At 42.1% G+C, this 20680-nt stretch overlaps 1 protein-coding gene across 4 annotated transcripts in view; it reads right to left on the bottom strand.

Moving 5' to 3' along the window:
* thrb (thyroid hormone receptor beta) overlaps positions 1–20680 on the bottom strand; it is a 156326-nt gene that overhangs the window by 94601 nt on the left and 41045 nt on the right. Inside the window, exon 2 of one of the 4 annotated variants that reach the window (XM_061741182.1) lies at positions 8858–8869. The exons of the other annotated variants lie outside the window; for them this stretch is intronic. The gene's annotated coding sequence lies outside the window, so the exon portion shown is untranslated. The remainder of the gene's footprint in view (positions 1–8857; positions 8870–20680) is intronic. 4 annotated transcript variants of the gene reach the window in all.

Genomic DNA, 20680 nt, shown 5'->3' with positions numbered 1-20680 from the left:
GGGATCAGCCCAGAACTACACGGCAGGACCTGGTCAATGACCTGAAGAGAGCTGGGACCACAGTCTCAAAGAAAACCATTAGTAACACACTACGCCGTCATGGATTAAAATCCTGCAGCGCACGCAAGGTCCCCCTGCTCAAGCCAGTGCATGTCAAGGCCCGTCTGAAGTTTGCCAATGACCATCTGGATGATCCAGAGGAGGAATGGGAGAAGGTCATGTGGTCTGATGAGACTAAAATAGAGCTTTTTGGTCTAAACTTCATTCGCCGTGTTTGGAGGAAGAAGAAGGATGAGTACAACCCCGAGAACACCATCCCAACCGTGAAGCATGGAGGTGGAAACATCATTCTTTGGGGATGCTTTTCTGCAAAGGGGACAGGACGACTGCACCGTATTGAGGGGAGGATGGATGGGGCCATGTATCGCGAGATCTTGGCCAACAACCTCCTTCCCTCAGTAAGAGCATTGAAGATGGGTCGTGGCTGGGTCTTCCAGCATGACAACGACCCGAAACACACAGCCAGGGCAACTAAGGAGTGGCTCCGTAAGAAGCATTTCAAGGTCCTGGAGTGGCCTAGCCAGTCTCCAGACCTGAACCCAATAGAAAATCTTTGGAGGGAGCTGAAAGTCCGTATTGCCCAGCGACAGCCCCGAAACCTGAAGGATCTGGAGAAGATCTGTATGGAGGAGTGGGCCAAAATCCCTGCTGCAGCGTGTGCAAACCTGGTCAAGAACTACAGGAAACGTCTGATCTCTGTAATTGCAAACAAAGGTTTCTGTACCAAATATTAAGTTCTGTTTTTCTGATGTATCAAATACTTATGCCATGCAATAAAATGCAAATTAATTACTTAAAAATCATACAATGTGATTTTCTGGATTTTTTTTTTTTAGATTCTGTCACTCACAGTTGAAGAGTACCTATGATAAAAATTACAGACTTCTACATGCTTTTCAAGTGGGAAAACCTGCAAAATCGGCAGTGTATCAAATACTTGTTCTCCCCACTGTAATTCAAATATGGAAGCCACATGGTTTTCAAAGTAATGCACCACTTCAGCACACAGTCGAGCCTCAGTTTCACGTTCCAATAATTCCACAAGCTTTTCTCTCAGAAATGATGTGTTTTTGTATTGTTTGATGACATTCGTATGGCCTCAGATAAGGGATTAGTCTCCATACTGGTTCTACTGGACCTCAGTGCTGCTTTTGACACTGTAGATCAGCATCTTACTGCACAGGTTAGAGCATGTTGTTGGGATTAATGGGACAGCTCTACGTTGGTTTAAATCAGTTTGTCCATGTACATGAGGTTTCTTCAGAACAGTCGAGGGTCTGCTATGGTGTTCCGCAGGGTTCAGTGCTAGGACAAATCCTATTCAGTTTATACATGCAACCATTGGGAAGTATAATCCAGAATCACGGCATACACTTTCATTGCTATGCTGATGATACGCAGCTCTATTTGTCTATGAAGTCAGATGAAACAGAACCGTTAGTTAAACTTCAGGCATGTCTTAGGGACATCGGATGTCCGGTAATCAGGTTTGTAAAATGGCATTTTTCCATCTCCATTGCAAAGATTAGGAAAATCCTCTCGCAGAGTGATGCAGAAAAACTAGTTCATGCGTTTGTATCTTCTAGACTAGATTACTGGAATGTGTTATTAGCAGGATGTCCAAATAATTAGCTGAATAGGCTCCAGCTGATCCAAAATGCAGCAGCGTGAGTGCTGACAGGAATCAGCAGGAGAGACCACATCTCTCCAGTGTTAGCTTCACTCAATTGGCTACCCAAAAAATTCAAAATCCGATTCAAAATTTTATTGCTTGCGTATAAAGCCCAACAATTCTTAGCTCTGCAATATTTGCAAGACCTGATAGTACCGTATGTTCCTAACAGAGCTCTCCGTTCTCAGAGTGCAGGTTTACTTGTAGTTCCTAGAATATCCAAATGTAGATTTGGAGGGCGGGTCTTCTGCTATCAGGAACTATAACTATGGAACCAACTTCCAATCTGGGTTAAGAAGGCTGACACTACCTCCACCTTTAAAAACAAACTTAAAACCTTTCTGTTTAGTAAAGCCTCTATTTAGTGTAAACTTTAGTGTATTAGGGTCCATAGTCATAGCTGCAGCTATAGAACAAGACTATAATAGTTAGTCTCAAACATAGCTTTGTGGTAGATATGCTGCTATAGGCCTATGCTGCAGGGGGGTACCTACATGATCCACTGGGCGGTGCCCATCACCCTTCTTCTTTTCTCCTCTTCCATTTTTTTTTAATTATAAGTATCTCATAGCCATCGTTGTTGTCCATCATTCTTGTAGTTTGTTGTGCTGGTCTGCCCCCCCACCCCCCCTTCTGACCACCTCAGTGTCTGCTGTCTACATCTGTTTATATAGTCATCCCTGTACTGCACCAGTTAGCCTTTGTGTCTGTCTCTCCTGTCTCTGTTATTCATTCTCTCTGTCTGTTTTCTCTTTTCCTGCTCTGTCCACCTGATCTTCAGCAGGAGGGTCCCCCCTTATGATCCAGGTCCTGGTCCAGGTTTCTTCCCTCCTAAAGGGGAGTTAGCCTTAAGGTTTTTATCCCACTAGGGGAGTTTTTACCTGCCATTGTTTATGTTATTTTTATGTAATAATTGCTCAGGGGTCATGTTCTGGTCTCTGGAAAGTGCCTAGAGACAACTTCTGTTGTAATAGATGCTATATAAATAAAATGTTATTGAATTGAATATTAAGAACGACTTTCAAGCTTTAGTGTAGAAATCCTGTCCTAAACATAAGTCAAAACATCTTTCAAAAACTTTTTAGGTCATGTCATAGCACTGAAACTGCTCTAATATAGACTTTGAACAACATGCCCCTGAACAATGATTCAGCGAACTGAACATTCCTACTCTATTAGATCAACACCATGATCTTTGCATTTCCTTCCAGTTAAACAAATAATTCACTTTAACACTATTAATCTCTGAATAGTCAGAGCCCAAATTATATCGGAGACATGTTTTCTGCACCTGAATTTGTCATGTTGGCCTCTGCTGAAATCAACTCCCCATTGCGCTTTAGTTTGACCTAAATGTAGGAATGTTTAAGACCAAATGAAAGACGTTGCTTTTTCAAATGTTCTTATTGAAACACCTTTAATTATTAACTTAACAATACTTTTATACCCTTTTCTCTTTGTACATTTCCAAGGGTTTAAATGTATGTTTTCTCCTGATACTTTTAATCAACAATATTATCCTGCATTTATTAATTTAATTCTGTTTTTTTTTCTTAATGCTCTTCTAAAGCACTTTGACCTAACTTTGGAAAGCTATGATCCGCACTATGATCTCTTTCTCTTGTGGACGCACGCTAACTGGACAGTAGGAGCAAAGGTCCAAACATTGCCTGTCCAGTTCTACTCCTGAGATCAAGAATCCACCTGAAACCTTAGAGAATCATGACACCTTAAGTTAATATTCACCTTCCACATCATACACTGTAGCTATTTTCTGTAATGTCTTGACCTTTGGCAATTATCCTGAGGAAAAGGGTGGTTGGTTTGATTTGATCTAAGACTCATCTTGCCTTACCCTGGATTCACACTGAAAGCGTCGCGGGCGTCGCGGGCGTCACGGGCGTCACAGGCGTCCGGCTGCTTCATTTTCTATGAAAGCTCGCTATGAGAGGCCACGGAGGCGTCGGGAGTGTCAATTTCAAGTTGAAAAATCTCAACTTTATGCAAATGAGCAGTGGCGACGCCGAGGCAGCGTCTAATCACAGACCAGGATTCCCGAAGCGAGAAGCCTCAATGCAGATTGTACTTTCATGTACACACAAACTTACACTCATTCACATGCACACATGAGCATAACTGTGGACTAACAAACTTATTTTATCAGGAATTAATATATTTCATCCAGCAAACTGACATTTTTTCTGATTTGACGGCCGTTTTTACCTGAACTGCTCATGTGATGGGCTAGATGGTCTGAACGATTTTATTTGCTACATGGATCCAATGCAAAATAATTAAAACCCGTGCTTATTAATCACAAAACACAGTTTAAACATCATGACCAAGTCCACTCCAAACCGGTGTGTCAGTGTTCACTGCAGACAGACTGCAGCTTCACCGAGACCAACGGCTCTGATGGTTGATGTTGATCCAGGACCAACCTTGTTAAGGAGCATCAAACTCACTCTTATCTACGCGGAAATAACTGAAATAACTGAAAATGTGCAGCTATATATAGATATATGTAGGCTATATGCACTTTGTTCCCTCCAGGTCTGCAGCTTGAAAGCCCCGCCCACTGCAGGTGTCGACAGACTTTCAGTGTGAATCTACCAAGCAGTGATGCAGGCGATTTTTGACGGTTTCAGTGTGAATCCACCATTATCGCTGAATTGTTTGCCTGTGGCCCCTACTCTATAACCTGTGGGGTTAGACACAGGCCCCGTAGCCATCTTATCCTCTGTCTTATACTTAGAGCCACTGTACGACTGATGACGGAGCTGCCTCTGAAGATATTCTCAAGTTAATGATCATCTACAATGGTTTATGACCATGACAACCGTTGGGAAAGTAAGTTCAAACTACATTCCTGTAGCGCTTTGAATTACAGCCATGTCCTGTGCACCTACACATGCCAACAAATGTGTTGCCATATTTCCATTAAAGAAAGAAAACCCACAATGGTCACTGATATAACTTGACACAGACAAAAGTAAAAATGAATAATTATGTAATGAACATTAATGAAAAGTAGACATAGGTTTTGAATTGTAGTTCCACATGACCATTTAAAAAATAAAAATGTATAAAACTGGCCTAATAAGATGGGTCCCACGTCTTGATATTTGGTTGCACAATCTTTTGAGGTGATGACTGCATTCAAGCGATCACTGCAGCCCTTAACAAGACTCCTGATGAACTGCTCAAACTGTCTTACCCTTGAAGGGTTTCTTCAGATCTCTCCACAAATGTTCAATAAAATCTAGATCAGGACTCATAGGAGCACGGAAGAGTATAAGCGCCAGGCAGGAGAAAAATAAAAATAATATTTTATAGGAGGAAGATTTTTCTTTCATTATGCACTTCGAGAAAAAAGTTGAAATGTTGAGAAAAAAAAGTCAAAATGTCGAGATTAATGTTGAAGTAAAATTTCGAGAAAAAAGTCGAAATGTAGGGAACCTGCCGTGGGGCGGCTCAACATCTCCCCCTAGAGTCACTAATCAGTAACTACAACAACAATGAAGTGGTATCGGTGCGTGGTATCGGAGAATTTTTGCGAGTATATGAGAGCAGTATCGGCCCCGATACCGATACCAGTATCGGTATCGCGGCATCCCTACCTGTGATACTAATTACAGTACTAATTAAATTTTGTCACTTTCAAGTTGAGTGACCATTGTGGGTTTACTTATGCACTGAAAGGGTATCAACAAATGTGTTCCTGTGTAGCTGAAGTTCTTCTTCAGCTAGAGGCATCAGCTCACATTTCGGTTTGTATAAACAGAGAAGGGCAAAGTATCGTGAGCAGTGCATCACAAACAAGTAAAGGGTCAGTGAACTAATGGGGCAGCAAGTGTATCTGAGGTCATGTAAATACGTTAATAGTATGTTTTGCAGTAGTGCTGCTCAAAGAGTTTATGTCAAGAGGTAATGACGATTTCAGCAAATGGGACTTTCCACTTGGTGGACTTCATTTTGGCTGGTGGTATTAGCGGGATAATGTCATTATCCCGCTTATACCACGGTCACTTACCAAAAAACATAAATATTAAATGAGTTATTCATGCTTTAATGTGTTTTCAGTTGAAATTATTAGTTTTAAAACAAGCCATAGCTGAGCGGACTATTTAATCTCTCGTCTGCAGCTGTTGTAACCTGGTAAATTAGTTTACCAGTGTGATAAAGTAAAATAAAGTTTTTTACAAGCCATAACTCAGTTTCCTTGGTAACACCTGAGGGTCTGACTAATACCTGGAACAATCACTACCGTCCCATAAGGTCCTTATGCAATGGACACAGTGTTGACTTCTCCAGTAAGAAGAAAGTAGTAGTAGTAGAAAGAAATGACAAAATCACTCATGTCGCCGTCCTGCGGTAGCCGGCTCTTCTTCTCTGAATCTCCGTTGCCATGGTTATCACCTGGCAGTTGATCCAGCGCAATGATATGAAAGATAACAGGCACAGATATCAGACCAAACTTGTTTTCTAGGTGTCCATTAACACTTTTAATGGACACCTGCCAGCCAATCAGAATCGAGTTTTCACACAGACCGTGGTATAATAACATGTATGACGGTCAGGTGTGGACCAAAACAACTGGACTGAGTGGTCTTGATTCAAATCATGTGGTGAACTCTGGTGCAGTCTTTGTGGTGAGAAACCTACAGAACTAAAGCAGGACCAAAAGCCTAGCTTTGGGGTATTCAATTGAATGCATACTTTTGATTTCTGCAAGACCAACGCATAGTTAAAAGATGTGTAGGAGTTATCCGAAAAGGTCCTGTTCCGTTTCACCGTATACCTTCAGTAACTGCAGTTCCTCTCCAACCATGGTTGGGCTTCATTCTCAACTGACCTATTTGGCAAGAGTGACTAAGGGTGCTTTCACACCTGTCCCGTTTGGAGCAGTTGCTCCGAAACAGGGAGCGTTTCCCCCCAAAAGATCAGTTTGTTTGGTATATGTGAACAGAGCAATCGGGCTCGGATGCGGGACAAAACAAGCGAACCGAGATCTCCTAGGAGAAGTGGTCTCGGCTCGCTTCCATTCCAGACCTGGAGCGGTTCGTTTGCAGTGAGAACATCATCCACACAGCAAACAGAAACACACAGAAACAAACTAGCCACACTCGCTTACGATGCTCCATAGTTGTTGTTTTTCCCGGGGTACGGAAGAGGAAACTCCTTCCGCGTTCATTTCTGACCAATGAGAGAACAGTTGGTTCGCGCATGGCATTTGTTAACAGCTTTGAACCGCTACAGACGGTTGCCTTTTGAACACAAACACCACAAACGAAAAACTAAACAACTGTATCGATGAACAAAACAAACCGGCCTCAGGTCTGAAAGCAACCTAATATAAAACATTTATAAAGAATCACAAGGATGATGACACGTCCACGAAGATTAATCCTGTCACAAATCAAGCAGTACATCGGTATGATCCACAGCAGACACAGGATCGTTGTCCCACATTTTACTTTTTCCAAACATCTGACCAATAAGTGGTGAGGATATTCTCCCATGCTCTGCAGTGATGCATTCAGGCTCACCTGGATTTCTATCAGCATCCATGATTATGAGGGCCGGAGAAGATATATTATACCATCTTTTTAGAACTATTGATGCATTTCAGCAACAACCCAAAGGAGAAACTGAGGCTCAACATTCAGACTTACTAGAGAAATAAACAATCCTATACCCGAAAAGCACATACTGATTCTGATTTAATGTAGTTTCATTCAAGTTGTCCAAAAAACAGAAAAACACAGTATCACAATGAGTGCGTTTACATGGGAAGTTTAATTCCTCTTTAATTCAGAATTAAAATTAAATCCGATTTAAAATGAGTAAAAATTACCATGTAAACATCTAATTCCGAATGAAAATGGCCATTCCGAATTAAACTTAGACCCTGTCCACACGTAGCCGGATATCTGCGGATATCTGCTAAACCGGAGATATTTTCCTACGTTTTGACCTGTCATCCACACTAAAACGCAAATAAACGAAGCTTTAAAAAAACTCCGGGCAAAGTGAAGATTTTTGAAAACTCCGTTTATGTAGATGCGTGTAGACACACACAACCGGAGTTTTGCGTTTTCGAACGTCACATTATGCGCCAAAACAACAACAAATCTGCTCTGACGTGCGCCTTTTGTTTACTACAGAACTACAGATGATCCAGCATCTGTTCTCCAAGCTATTAAATAAATGGTCTCTGGTCTTGACCACCGCTTACTGCGTTACACCGACACAGAGCCTACAACCGTAGGTTACGCGGCAACGCGCACCCTACGGTGCCCGCGGAGCCGCCGCGGAGCCCGCGGAGGTGCAGCTTCCCGGGAGCCGCAGATGATCTACAGGTTATGAATGTGGTCGAAAACGCAGATCTTCGGTTATGTGTGGATGCAAATTTTTTTATAAACGGAGGGGGGAAATATTCGTTTTTAAAAATACCCGGCTACGTGTGGACGGGGTCTTAATTCTGAAGTAAGTGGCTGGTTTATTCCGATTTTAAATCCAAATAGAATAATTCTGCGATCATGTATACACTCATTCTGCTTTAAATTAATTCTGGTCTTTCTGCGCTGCTCGTTCCCTTGCCCGTCTGTCGCGTTGATGTTTATATTCCGCGCTGGGCTTGTTTTCCAAACAAAGTTTCAAGATGGCAGCACGCAGTAAATGGTGGTCAAGAGCAGAGATTATTTATTTAATAAATAGCTTGGAGGACCTGGAAATAATTAAAAAAACAGGTGGCAGGAAACATCAAAATTATGAGCTTTTCAAAGTTGTAGCGGCTAAGCGGCTAATTTGTTTCTCTTCCGGTAGACGTAATTTCCGATAGATGTAACTTCCGGTCCGCCCCCCTTATCCAATCAGAACCTTCCCAACCCCCAGACATTAAGCAGAATTGGATAAAGCCCATCAAATTTGTTTTCCATGTAAACCTTAATTCGGAATTACTATTTGCATGTAAACTCGAAGGAAAATAGTTTAATTCGGAATAATTAATTCTGAATTAAAAAACATTGTAACCGTGGCCACTGTGAAACACAGACAAGAAGAGGAAAAACAGTAAAGAAAGAATTCTGACTGAGCAGGGAATAAAAATGAAATGTTCCTTACCTGTATTGGTGCCTTTGGTTGTTTGAAATGATCCAGTCACATGAAAGAGAAAAACAGGGACAAAATGAATGTATTGTCATTTAGATGACAGCATAGTTAAACTCAGTTTGAGACAGATATAAACCTATTCACGGTGAGCTCCCTAGAAACTGAAAGTTAGCTGCTGGTGAGGATGATCAACTCTCATGGACAAGCCAAGATGGTTTAAGAAGTCTGGGGGTTCAGGTGTACTGTACTTTAATTTACACAAAGTTGTTTTTAAAGTCCTTGACGCTGTGTCTTTTGTGCCTGCACATCAGCATAAAAATAACCAGTCTGCCTCACTCAAAAAATGTGCAGCTGCTTAGAAACATATGCTGGCACAGGCAGACACTGAACAGATGATACATGTGTGATAAACCGCTGCTTCTGTTCACTGCCTGTGTTTCATGGTGAAGGAAGTAACTGTCACCAGAGGGATGGCATCAAAGGTTATCTGCTTCAGAAACAACAGATCAAAGTATGCACTTTGTGCCTTAAAGTCGAAACTCAAATCTCTGAATCCAAAATGATGTGATGCACACAGTACATACAGTACATAAAAACCGCAAAAAACACTAACAACTGCAACAATCTGTAGATTAGAAACTCTGCACTACTTTATCAGTCTCGTGCTTAAAAATCAGACTCAGTGGGCACATATTCAAAGCAGCCAAAGATAAATGATGCAAATAGGTCAAGTGGTGATTGTTTCAACAAAAGTATCTCTATTTAATGATGCTTATCTTAGTTATGGCGCGTGACAAAGAGTACTGTGAATGCAGGTGAGAGTCTGTTAAGTTCTGCCAGTCTTTAATTTTAAATCACAAAGAAAGTCTGTCCTTCCACATAGATATTATAATCAGCCCAGTTTGTTCAACTCGCTCATGTTCTGCATTTGACATTATTTGCATAATCCCCTCATACAACCTCAATTCAAACGAAAATTGGGAACACGGCATTCTGGTTTTATTAGAAACGATCTAAGAAACCCATATTTTATTCCCAACAATGCTGCCACTCAGTCTTTCTGCCACTCAGTGGGCGTAACCCGCTGTGAAGTCGCATCTGTGACGTCATGCACATTCCCTCTATACCCATAGCCCAATTAATGAAATGAGTTTGGAGGTATGGTTTGGAACTACTTTGACTCATTAAAGACACTGAAGCATTTTAAGTTTGACATCCATCTCAAAAACTACATCTCTAAAATGCCTGATCAAGAGCAGCAAAGGCTAGAGTATTTAGGCATCCATCAGTGCACAGTTTGACAAACACAGTTTGTCTACAAATAGACACAGTTTATATCTGTGGCTTCTCTTTCAGAAAGTGGCCCTAAGCCAAGATGACTGAAATGACACAACACAGAAACTTAAAAGGGGAACGGAAGAACCACAACAAACAGCTAAAGGCTTGGAGAAATCTCTGAAACTGGCAAACATGTCAGTTTAATGATTCAACAATCTGAAAGGAATTCGATATGGAGGACCTCCATGACAGCATGCCAACGAGGAAAGCTAGTTTCCTTTAATTAACCAGGTAAAGACTCATTGAGATTAAAATCTCTTTTCCAAGAGTGACCTGACCAAGAGGGCAGCAGAAACAGTGTTACAACAGCGAACAAAAAAAACAACAAACAGCAGTCACACACTATAGTCAGGGACACAAATAACATACAACATAAACTCAGGAACACGACAGGTCCGTATAATATAAAACCTATCAGTACTATTCGATTAAAAACAATCATATTGGCCAAGAGAACTAGTTTCTCGATCCTTTAAAATGGAATGAAATTCCCCCAGAGTATCAGTTCAGGTGACCTCAGATCATTCTGAAGGTCAGGGAGCAGCATATCTGAAGGCTTTTTTTCCAAGTTCAGTGTCGGCTCGAGGAACCAACATGCGGAGGACATCCTGTGAGCGTAGGTTGTAAGGATTAGCGTCTCTACACATGTATGAACATAGATAAGTAGGAACCAGCCCAAGAAGAGATTTATATATAAAAACTAACCATGGAGAAAGTCTGCGGGCAGATAAAGATGGGCAATTTGCAGTTGCATACAAAGTGCAGTGGTGAACAAGATTGCCACATCCTGTAATAAAACGTAAGGCCCTATGATAAACAGTGTCCAGCTGTAGCACTGGAGGTGGTGGGGTGTGGGTTGGGGGCTGCCACGGACGAGCGGTTCAGGTGATGGCGGCTTAGCATCCGCTCTGCTGCTGCCATCACAGGGCCGCTGCTTCACAGCTCCCCCTGCAGCCGAAACCAGAGCCCACCACACCACTGCTCTTACAAACAAACACAGCACCTTGGTGATCTGCAATTCTATTTGAAAAGGGTTTTGTGGAATGACAAGAAAAAAGTTGAGATGTTATGAATCATACAGAGTATTATGTATGGCAGAGCCGGCCCAAGGCATAAGCGAACTAAGCGGCTGCTTAGGGCTCCGTGACCACTAGGGGGCGCCCAAGAGTTAAAAAAAAAAAAATTATGTGTGAGTGATGATTCATACATTATCAAAGTTATGTTATTGTACAAAAACACAGTAATTAATATTATTACATAAACAATAGTATGTTAACAGATTAGAGTAGACGACTGGTGGCATATTGACTGCTGCCTCTCGGCTCCAGAGCTCCACTGCTAATGTGTTCATTTAGCCGTGCATTGTTGCGCACAGCACTTCGCATCTGGGGAGTCGGTTGAAGGCCCACCATGTCACAAAAACTGACTTATCCGTCAGGAGCAGAGTAAAGAAAGAGGATGAAAGATGAAGAGGAGAAAAAACCGAAGTATGTTTGCATGTCTTAGTGTAGTGTAACGTTTGGTGTCAAGGGAATTGTGAAAAGTTTCCTCAAGTTAGTAAGTTAGCCTTGACGTTGTGTGCGCGTGCAGCCTATAGTAGCGAATGAGCTAACGTTAGCTAGTTAAAAACGAGAGAGATTTCTCATTTGGAGAATGATGTAAACAACACTGCTGCAACTGTGCAGCTCTTTGACCTTTAATTGCTTCTCTGTGTGGCCAGTAGGGGCAGTTGCTGACTTATTAATTGAAAGATTAAGAAAGCCATCCACCGCTGCCACGCAATCCGCGTGGCTGATAGCCTTGAATTTGAACTTTGCGTCGTAAACGTGTCTCTTTAAAGGGGGTCTTTACACAAGTGATATGGGACTGTAATAAATTACAGCTTTTTAGGGCCGTTTTTAGCGCCGTTATTCCGGAGACATCAACTACAGTACCCAAAATCCCCCAGACTACAATAACAGAAATTACCGTAATGATCCTATATACGGCGCACCGCATTATAAGGCGCACTGCCGGGTTTTGAGAAATTAAAGGCTTTTAGGTACGCCTTATAGTGCAGAAAATATGGTAAGCAGATCCAAGTCGTTCAGTGTGGGATGTAATGATTTTATAAGACTGCAGAAACTGGTCTAACTGGTATCTAATGCCGCTTTTGCACTAGGACTTACTTGGCCCGACTCGGCTCGGCGCGGCTTTACACGGTTCCACTGTGTGTTTTCGCACTGCCAGGGGAGAAGCGGGCAGGTTTGGGTGAAGCTGCTGTGACGTACTCGATTGCGCAACACCTTTGTTCATGTCAGCGCTGATCAGAAATCAGCTGGAGCCGGAGCGGCTGAGAGTAAAACAGCCCGTCTACATCGCTTTTTTATTTTTTTCTCGACAGCCACCAGGTTTATGAACATCTGCACCTCAGAGTTGGATCACCAAACAGACGTTTTGTGCTTTATAATAAAATCGCCGCGAGCCGCGGGTCGCCTCCGTTTTATATAATACATCCATGGTCGCCTCGCTCTGACTCCCGCTTCCTGATTCAAACGTCTGACGGCCCCGCCCCCCGACCAATCAGAGGCGCGGAGGGTGGTGACGTCCCCGCCCCCTGACCAATCAGTGGCGAGGAGGGTGGTGACCTCAGAAATAGTCCCTTCTCAGCCCGCTAAGAACCTGGCTGAAATGGTTACAGAAAAAAGTACCGACTTGGACCGGCTTTACCCGTCTCAGCCCTAGTGCGAAAGCGCAAAACGGGGCCATAGCGGGTAGAACCGGGGAGAAGTGAGACTAATGCAAAAGCGCCATAACAGGACACTGAGATGGCTGTCCTCAACCTCATGCTCATACAGATGGTGTGGACATCACACAAAGATGTCTGAGCTGCAGGGCTCCAGACTGCGACCAAATGCTCGCATTTTGCGACCAAAATTTGAGTATGTGCGACTGAATTTCATGTCCACTCGCACACGTGCGACCAGTAAATTTGCCAGTGTTTTTTTTTTTTTTTTTACACGTTAAATGTGGAAGGGGTGCGTCAATGAACCCGCATATTTGCAGGCCAATGAGTGTGAAAGGGAATGAGTCGGGGGAAGGGCCTACGGCCTACACATAATTAAGTGTGGACTTCCGTAAAGTAGTCGAGAGGAGAGGTGCCGCGTTTGAACGATGAAGCGAACAATTGACACATTTTTCCGGCCTGCTGCTAGTGTGCCAGTGCAAACGGCACAGCCACAGTCGGATGATGATTCCGAGTCAGAGGCACAGGCTACAGTGGCAAAAAAGTTTTGAACTCCCTCATTTCGACAAGACTGGCTGCGAGAATTCTCCTGGTTGAGGTACTGTAAGGAGACGAACACCATGAACTGCGAATGTTGCAGTCGGTACCCCAAAGCTGCGGGGAACACGAAGTTTGCCGACAGTGAAGGCACTTCGCAGTTTAAACACGATACCATAATTAAACACAATCAAAGCCTCAAGCATAGAGTACGTCGAGATATGCTAATAACTGAAAAAGCAACCCCACTGTCGGCTGCTTTTAGAAGGCAAGAGGCTGTAAATCATGCAGAAGAATTGTTTAATTTATCTATTTATTTATTTATTTTTTTTGTTTAATTTCACCAGCTCAAAGCAGGTATTACGCCCGGACTACATTTAATGTGACACAACGCGCTGCCGCCGCGCACATAAAGTTAGAAGAAAGAGATGGCGGGTATGTTTGGTTTTAGTAACATCTTGCTCAGGCAATGAGTCTGCAATGGCCCAGACGGGAGACACATGTAGCTCAGTGCTTAACTTTTATTTTGAATCCACTCTATATTCTTCTGGTTGTTCTCCGATATGTTCCCCTAAAGCCTGAATTATGGTTCCGCCCCTAAATCGACGCAGAGCCTACGCCGTAGCCTACGGCGTAAGCTCTGCGTTGTTGTAACGCGGAACCATAAATCCGCTTTCACCCGGTACATACATAGGTTCCTCTAAACATCTGTCCCCGCTACAGTTTTAACTAAAAGAAAATGTGCTCCAATACAGCAGGTCTCATAATTTTATTTTGAACACTCAAAACTCTAACTTAAAACGTAACTAGAACTTAAAATTAGCTTGACACAAATGAAAGTTCAATTTTAACACGTGGGAAAAACACCTAACCTTTTAAGTGATGTGTGTTATCAGGTGTAATGGCATTTTTAGGTTAGAAATAAGAATATTTCTTGGTAAGATCCTTAGTTATTTGAGTGAAGGCAGTGAATTTGGTCAACTGGTGTAAGTTCAGGGTTTTTAAATGCACAGCCATGAACCTACTGTATTATATAATTTAGTCTTAGTGATGTCAATTAACATCTAACATCTTATGTATATTTATAATCTCTCTTTAACTAAACAAAAATATGTTTTATCCGATTACTCGATTAATCGATGGAATTTTCAGTAGAATACTCGATTACTAAAATATTCAATAGCTGCAGCCCCTAGTTCAGATAACTGGTGTTTATGTCCAGTGAATGTAATATAGATTAATGTTATTCCATAGTCATAACATGTGCTTTCATTTTAAGGTGTATATGATGCCACCAAAGAGGCCTTCCAGCATCTAGGGACAGACACAGAGTGGTTAGAGAACACAGTTGCCATGGGGGCTGATGGTGCAGCTGTCAATCTTGGGCACAAAGGAGGGGTCATAGCCCTCCTCCAAGCTGAGGCAGGGGCTTACGTTGTCCCATTTCATTGCATGCCACATAGGTAGGTTACATGTGAACCTTCAGGATAAAAGTAGGGTAGTAGCCTTAACAATGCATCTTTACATTTAAGTTCTATTCATTGTAATTGTAGATTGGAGCTGGCAATGCTATCTGTGCAAAGGAAAAATTCCATGGTGGATCATGTCTACAATCTCGCGGCATCTTTAAAAGTGCACAATAAAATGCAACACTGCATTTGAAACAGCACATTGTGGTAATTCATTAATCTATTATGAAATACGTATTACTAATACACTGAAATGTAGTAGAAATGTAAAAATTTGGTTAGCGTGTCGATAAACGATGTGCGCTCCTAAAATTTCTGATTGTGCCCCTAAAAATTTTCAGTTAGGGGCTACTGTGCTTCTAGTGAAAAAAGTTAGTCTGGAGCCCTGAGCTGAAGAATTTAGTAACTGCCAAACGAACTTTGATCAGCTATTAACTTCAAGACTCGGCTTACGTTTTTTTCTCCAGCACTGTGAATGTGTAATCATTTCTGTGTTTGTGCCTCTGTTTGTCTATTCATCTGGGTTCACACATTTAGGCCCGGTTTCACAGACAAGGCTTAAGCCTAGTCTCAGACTAAAATGCTGTTTGAGCTGGCTTAACTTTAAGTCACTTGCACAGACATATCTTAAAATAGTCATAGATTTAGTCTGTTCTGGATTAAACAAAACCAATTGCAAGAGGGTGGATTAGAGCTACTCTAGGACTAAATTGAAGTTTATATTAATCCTGCAAAGAGGAAGGTTTAACTTCAGCTTAGTACTGTTTGTGAAAGGGAGCACAGATGGTTTGGGAGCATGGAGTATTTGGAATATCTAAATGAAGACCAATATTCGCTACAGAGGCCAGCCAGACAAATACTTGTGGATAGGAGTCATCCATTGAATCAGTTTGATGAAATAACTTTCCGAGACCGCTTTCGTATGTACAAAGAAGATGTACTGGAGATAATTACTTTGCTTGAGCCTAGACTTTCCTCCATGTCTCAAAGAGGAAGGCCTGTACCCAGTTCTCTCCAAGTTCTGATCACTTTGAGATTCTTGGCATCTGGAACCTTTCATCATGAAACTGGTGATTTGTGTGGTGTCAGCAAAGCAACAGTGTGTAGCAATAGTTCACAGTGTCTGCAGTGCCATTTGTGAACTGAGAAATCTGTACATTAAGTTCCCTGATGCTGCTGAGCTATACTATAAAGTGCGATTCTACGAATTTGGGAACTTCCCAGGAGTGATTGGCTGTTTTGATGGATGTCATGTTGAAATCAAGTGTCCATCAACTCCTGATGCCGAGGAGTACAGGAACCGTAAGAACTGGTTTTCCATCAATGTTCAGGCTGTTTGCACTCCAAATTTAGAGTTTTCAAACATTGTTGCCCGTTGGAAAGGAGCAACACATGATTCAAGGATTTTTCACAACTCTTCATTGTGTGCTCAGTTTGAGAGAGGGCAACATATTGGAATACTACTTGGTGACAGTGGATATGCTCCTATTTATTCACACCTTGGCCACATCCTACAACAACTGAGCAGCAAAGATACAACAGAGCTCATATTCGCACTAGAGGGATGATCGAGCGTATGTTTGGAGTGTGGAAAAATCGATTCCAGTGTTTACGCAATACACTTCGTTTTGAGCCAAGAAGATGCTGCAAGGTGATCATTGCTACAACTGTGCTGCACAACTACCTGAAGCAGCATAATTGTCCTGACCCTCCAGTGGAAGACCAGAATGATCCAGATGTGCCCATGCCGGTGGCAGAAAATAACCAACGAGGACTTGCACTCAGAGCTGCTTTCACATTGCAGCACTTCAGTTAGAAAAAAGATACATTTAACCATGGAATGCATTGATTATGGCTTGTTTTTGCCTTAATAGTGTTGGTTGTGTACAACATATATAAATAGTGTGCTGAAAAATTAAATGAGAAACTCAACCAAGGCTGTTCTAAAATGTAGGTTGTTGTGACTACAATACTCACACTCTTGTCAAGTGAGAAAACATTTATTTTCATAACATATTTCATTACATTACATAGCTATCTCTTGCATCTTTATTTGAACAGCTCTCTCTTCTAATTTCATTAGATTTTCATTTTCATTTGAGTTGAATTCACTGCAAATGGCAGCCCAAGCACTCCTCTTCTTATGTTCAATAGCAGCACTATGACCTTTACTTTCAATAACAGCATGATTTCCCACAATTTGTTTAAGTAGAGTTTTTTCATACTCAGTATAGTTCTTTGAGCGTGTTCTTTTAGCTTCAGCCATGTTTGGTGTCAAAATTCCCTCCAGCAAAACTGTCCTGAATTCCATTCCAGGTTTTTGTGAGCACCATTAAGCTAACAGACTGTGCTCCCACTTAAGCTAATGAGGCGTTCTCATTTAAGCTTACTCCAGGACTCCACAGTCTGGGACTAACTAAGACAAATGTAAGCCACGCTCATGCAAGCCACTTAAATTACCTAGCTTTACTAGTCTGACTTAGGCCTAATCCTGGCTTGATATAAGCCTTGTCTGTGAAACCGGGCCTAGTGTTTAACAGTTGTGTTATGCTGGTTTACGAAGGGCCCTTCTAGCTTTTCTGCTCATTTTTAGTGTTGATGCCAACATGATTAATTGGATTTGAACGGGGAAAAAATGAAAAATTATTGTGAAAAAAATTACAGTAAGTACAGTAGAACAAATTGTGACTGGCGCATATTTCACTGCTCTTCTGAGCCACTGCATCCTGACTTGTTGCTCTGTAGCGTCTTTTTCTTCTAAAGCCCGCGGTGCAGGTGTGTTTTTTCCAGAGAAGAACATAGTTATGGGTCGTTGTTGTCGCTCTTTTTTCTTCTGGGCAAAAAGATTCTTATAAACCGACATGCCACCATGGATTACATCTGAGAACTGTAATGAACAATTCATCAAAGGATCCCGTTCTTGAGCTGCTCGCTGAAGGTCATTGACCGTTCTCAGCATTGTTGCTAAGCGACCAACGTTATTGACACAGGAAGTGAAGAAGCGGGGAGACTGTTTAGCCAATCAGAATGCAGAACACGATGCACAATGCAAATCTGTGAAGCAGCAAGACGTGAAAAGTGAACCGCGTTATAGCCAGGGGTTACTGTATTTCAAATAAACAATCAGTGCGTTTACATGGGAAGTTTAATTCCTCTTTTATTCAGAATTAAAATTAAATCCGATTTAAAATGAGTAAAAACTACCATGTAAACACCTAATTCCGAATGAAAATGGCCATTCCGAATTAAACTTCTTCTTCTTCTCCCCACTGTAATTCCGAAGTAAGTGCCTGGTTTATTTGGTTTATTTATTCCGGTCTTTCTGCGCTGCTCGTTCCCTTGCCCGTCTGTCGCCATGACGCTTATATTCCGCACTGGGCTTGTTTTCGAAACAAAGTTTCAAGATGGCAGCACGCAGTAAACGGTGGTCAAGAGCAGAGACCATTTATTTAAGAAATAGTTTGGAGGAGCTGGAAATAATTAAAAGAACAGATGACAAGAAACATAAAAATTGTGAATTTTTCAAAGTTGTAGCGGCTAAGTTTGTTTTTCTTCCGGTAGACGTAACATCCGGTCCGCCCCCCTATCCAATCAGAACCTTCCCAACCCCCAGACCTAAAGCGGAATTGGATAAAGCCGAACAAATGTGTTTTACATGTAAACCTCAATTCGGAATTACTATTTCCATGTAAACTCGAAAGAAAGTAGTTTAATTCAGAATAATTAATTCTGAATTAAAAAACATCATGTAACCGTGGCCAATGACTGCATGCCTGTGATGAAGCGGCCACCTGTTCAATGGTGTACCACTTCCTTTCGCCCAAAGACAGCTAAGAGCTCCAGCGGATGCCCCAAAACCCAGCACTGGAATCAGTCAAGCTCATTCAATTTAATTGATATAGCGTCTATCACAATACACGTTGTCACGATGCTCATTCCAGAGACCCAGAGCATGACCTCTCAGCAAAAAAATACAAATGTCCTGTTTTCATTTGTTTTCTGAGAAATATTTCAATAACCCAACAAGGTCCCCAATTTTATATTTACATTCCTAGTAATGGGCCATTTTTAAATGGCTCACATGTTTGAAATGCAGACAGGCCCATTTAGCATGTAGACTCTTAGGAGACGTGCAGAGTGTGGTTTGGCCTGGACTTCTTGAAAAAAGGAAGACGATACAGCATTTGAGGCAACATTACACAGGCATCAAACTGAAAAGGATTATAGTGGTTTCAAATGCAACAGCATCCTCTGGTTGAAGATTTGTATAAAAAAATATAAAGAATCCATAAGCAGAGATAATGGCCAGACATACGTTTGTTTCTAATAAAAGTAAATTCTGTTGTAGTTGCAGTCTTTGCACACAAAAACCACAACAAAGCAGCATGTGCTGTTGAAATTGAAAATGTTCCCGAAAAGATGTTTCAGGCAAAACAAAACAGAAATAGGGCATTGTGTTGAAACATGTGGAATTCTATTTTTAGGCCCCATTGCCAAGCTCAGGTTCACACAACTGCCTGCTGTCCAAATTAGGTTATAGCTACCTTTCTATATCCTACAGGTAACACTGCCACGTCTAATGGCGCTTTTCCACTAGTACCTACTCAGCCCGACTCGACTCGCCTTGCCCTCATTTATTTTCAATACCCAGATCAGAAGTAGGAGGTTGGAGTGAAGCTGCTGTGACGTATTTGATTGTGTGATCTAAACGGAGAAGACACCAACACTAAAGATGTAGAACCTGGAGGAGATGATTTATGTGCTGCTGGGTCTGTGGCTTGTGTTCGATATCAAGTTAAAAAATTAGAGTGAGAGAAGCTTCAAGCGGCGATGCTTTTTAGTTGTTTGTTTGTCTCGGCGCTGCTGAAAAGTCAGAGCTCCTGGTGGATCTGGTCGTTCCTTATCGCCCGTCTAGATCCCTTTTTAATTCTCTCCTCAGCCACCAGGTTTATGAACATCTGCACCTCAGAGTTGGATCATGAAACAGATTTTTGCTGCTATTGCCTGTTGAACAAAATACAAGAAGCCGTCAGAGTCTCTCTTTCACTGATTTCCACATCCTGACTCAGACGTCTGACTCCAACCCCCCGACCAATCAGTGGCCTGTAGTGTGATGACGTCAGATACAGCCGACTCAGCCGCTTAGAACCTCGGCAGAATAGTTACAGATAAAGTTTCTACTCAGCACGCCTCGACCAGTGGCGCCACCAGGGGGTGGCCACGGCCCGTCCTACAAATTTGCTGGCCACCCCACTGACCACTCCACTTGCCTCAATAAAAAAATTAAAAATAAATAAAAACACTAGCTGGTCACATAGATTCTACCCTCAGTTATGCGTTTCATCCCAAATCATTTGGGCCAAATGCACAGCCAGCCAAGTCCAGGAAGCTGCTCTTGATCTGCCATCACTCACACTAGTACTATTAGTCTATGCACATTAGACCATTAGTAACATTAAATGTAACACAATAAACCTAAGTATATCAGTAGGTGTTTCTTTAAGCATTTCTCAGCCTGTATACTACAACAGTATAATAAAATCCTGTAATGATGGCTTTTAGTTTTGGTGTCCACCCCAAGATTTTAAGTGACCCCATCTGGCTCTATGAAACATTTTTGGAGGTGCCCCTGGCCTTGACCCGCCTCGACCCCTAGTGGAAAAGCACAAAACCGAGGCGAGTTGAGTCAGGCTGAGTAGGTACTAGTGGAAAAGCGCCTTAAATGAATGCTGCTGTAGCTGGCAGAACACACCACTCCCGCAGGGT

This window comes from Cololabis saira, chromosome 15 (genome assembly GCF_033807715.1).
Source record: "Cololabis saira isolate AMF1-May2022 chromosome 15, fColSai1.1, whole genome shotgun sequence".
Lineage (NCBI taxonomy): Eukaryota > Metazoa > Chordata > Actinopteri > Beloniformes > Belonidae > Cololabis > Cololabis saira.
Note: the sequence above shows the minus strand (reverse complement) of the source record. Positions and strands in the feature narration are given on the sequence as shown.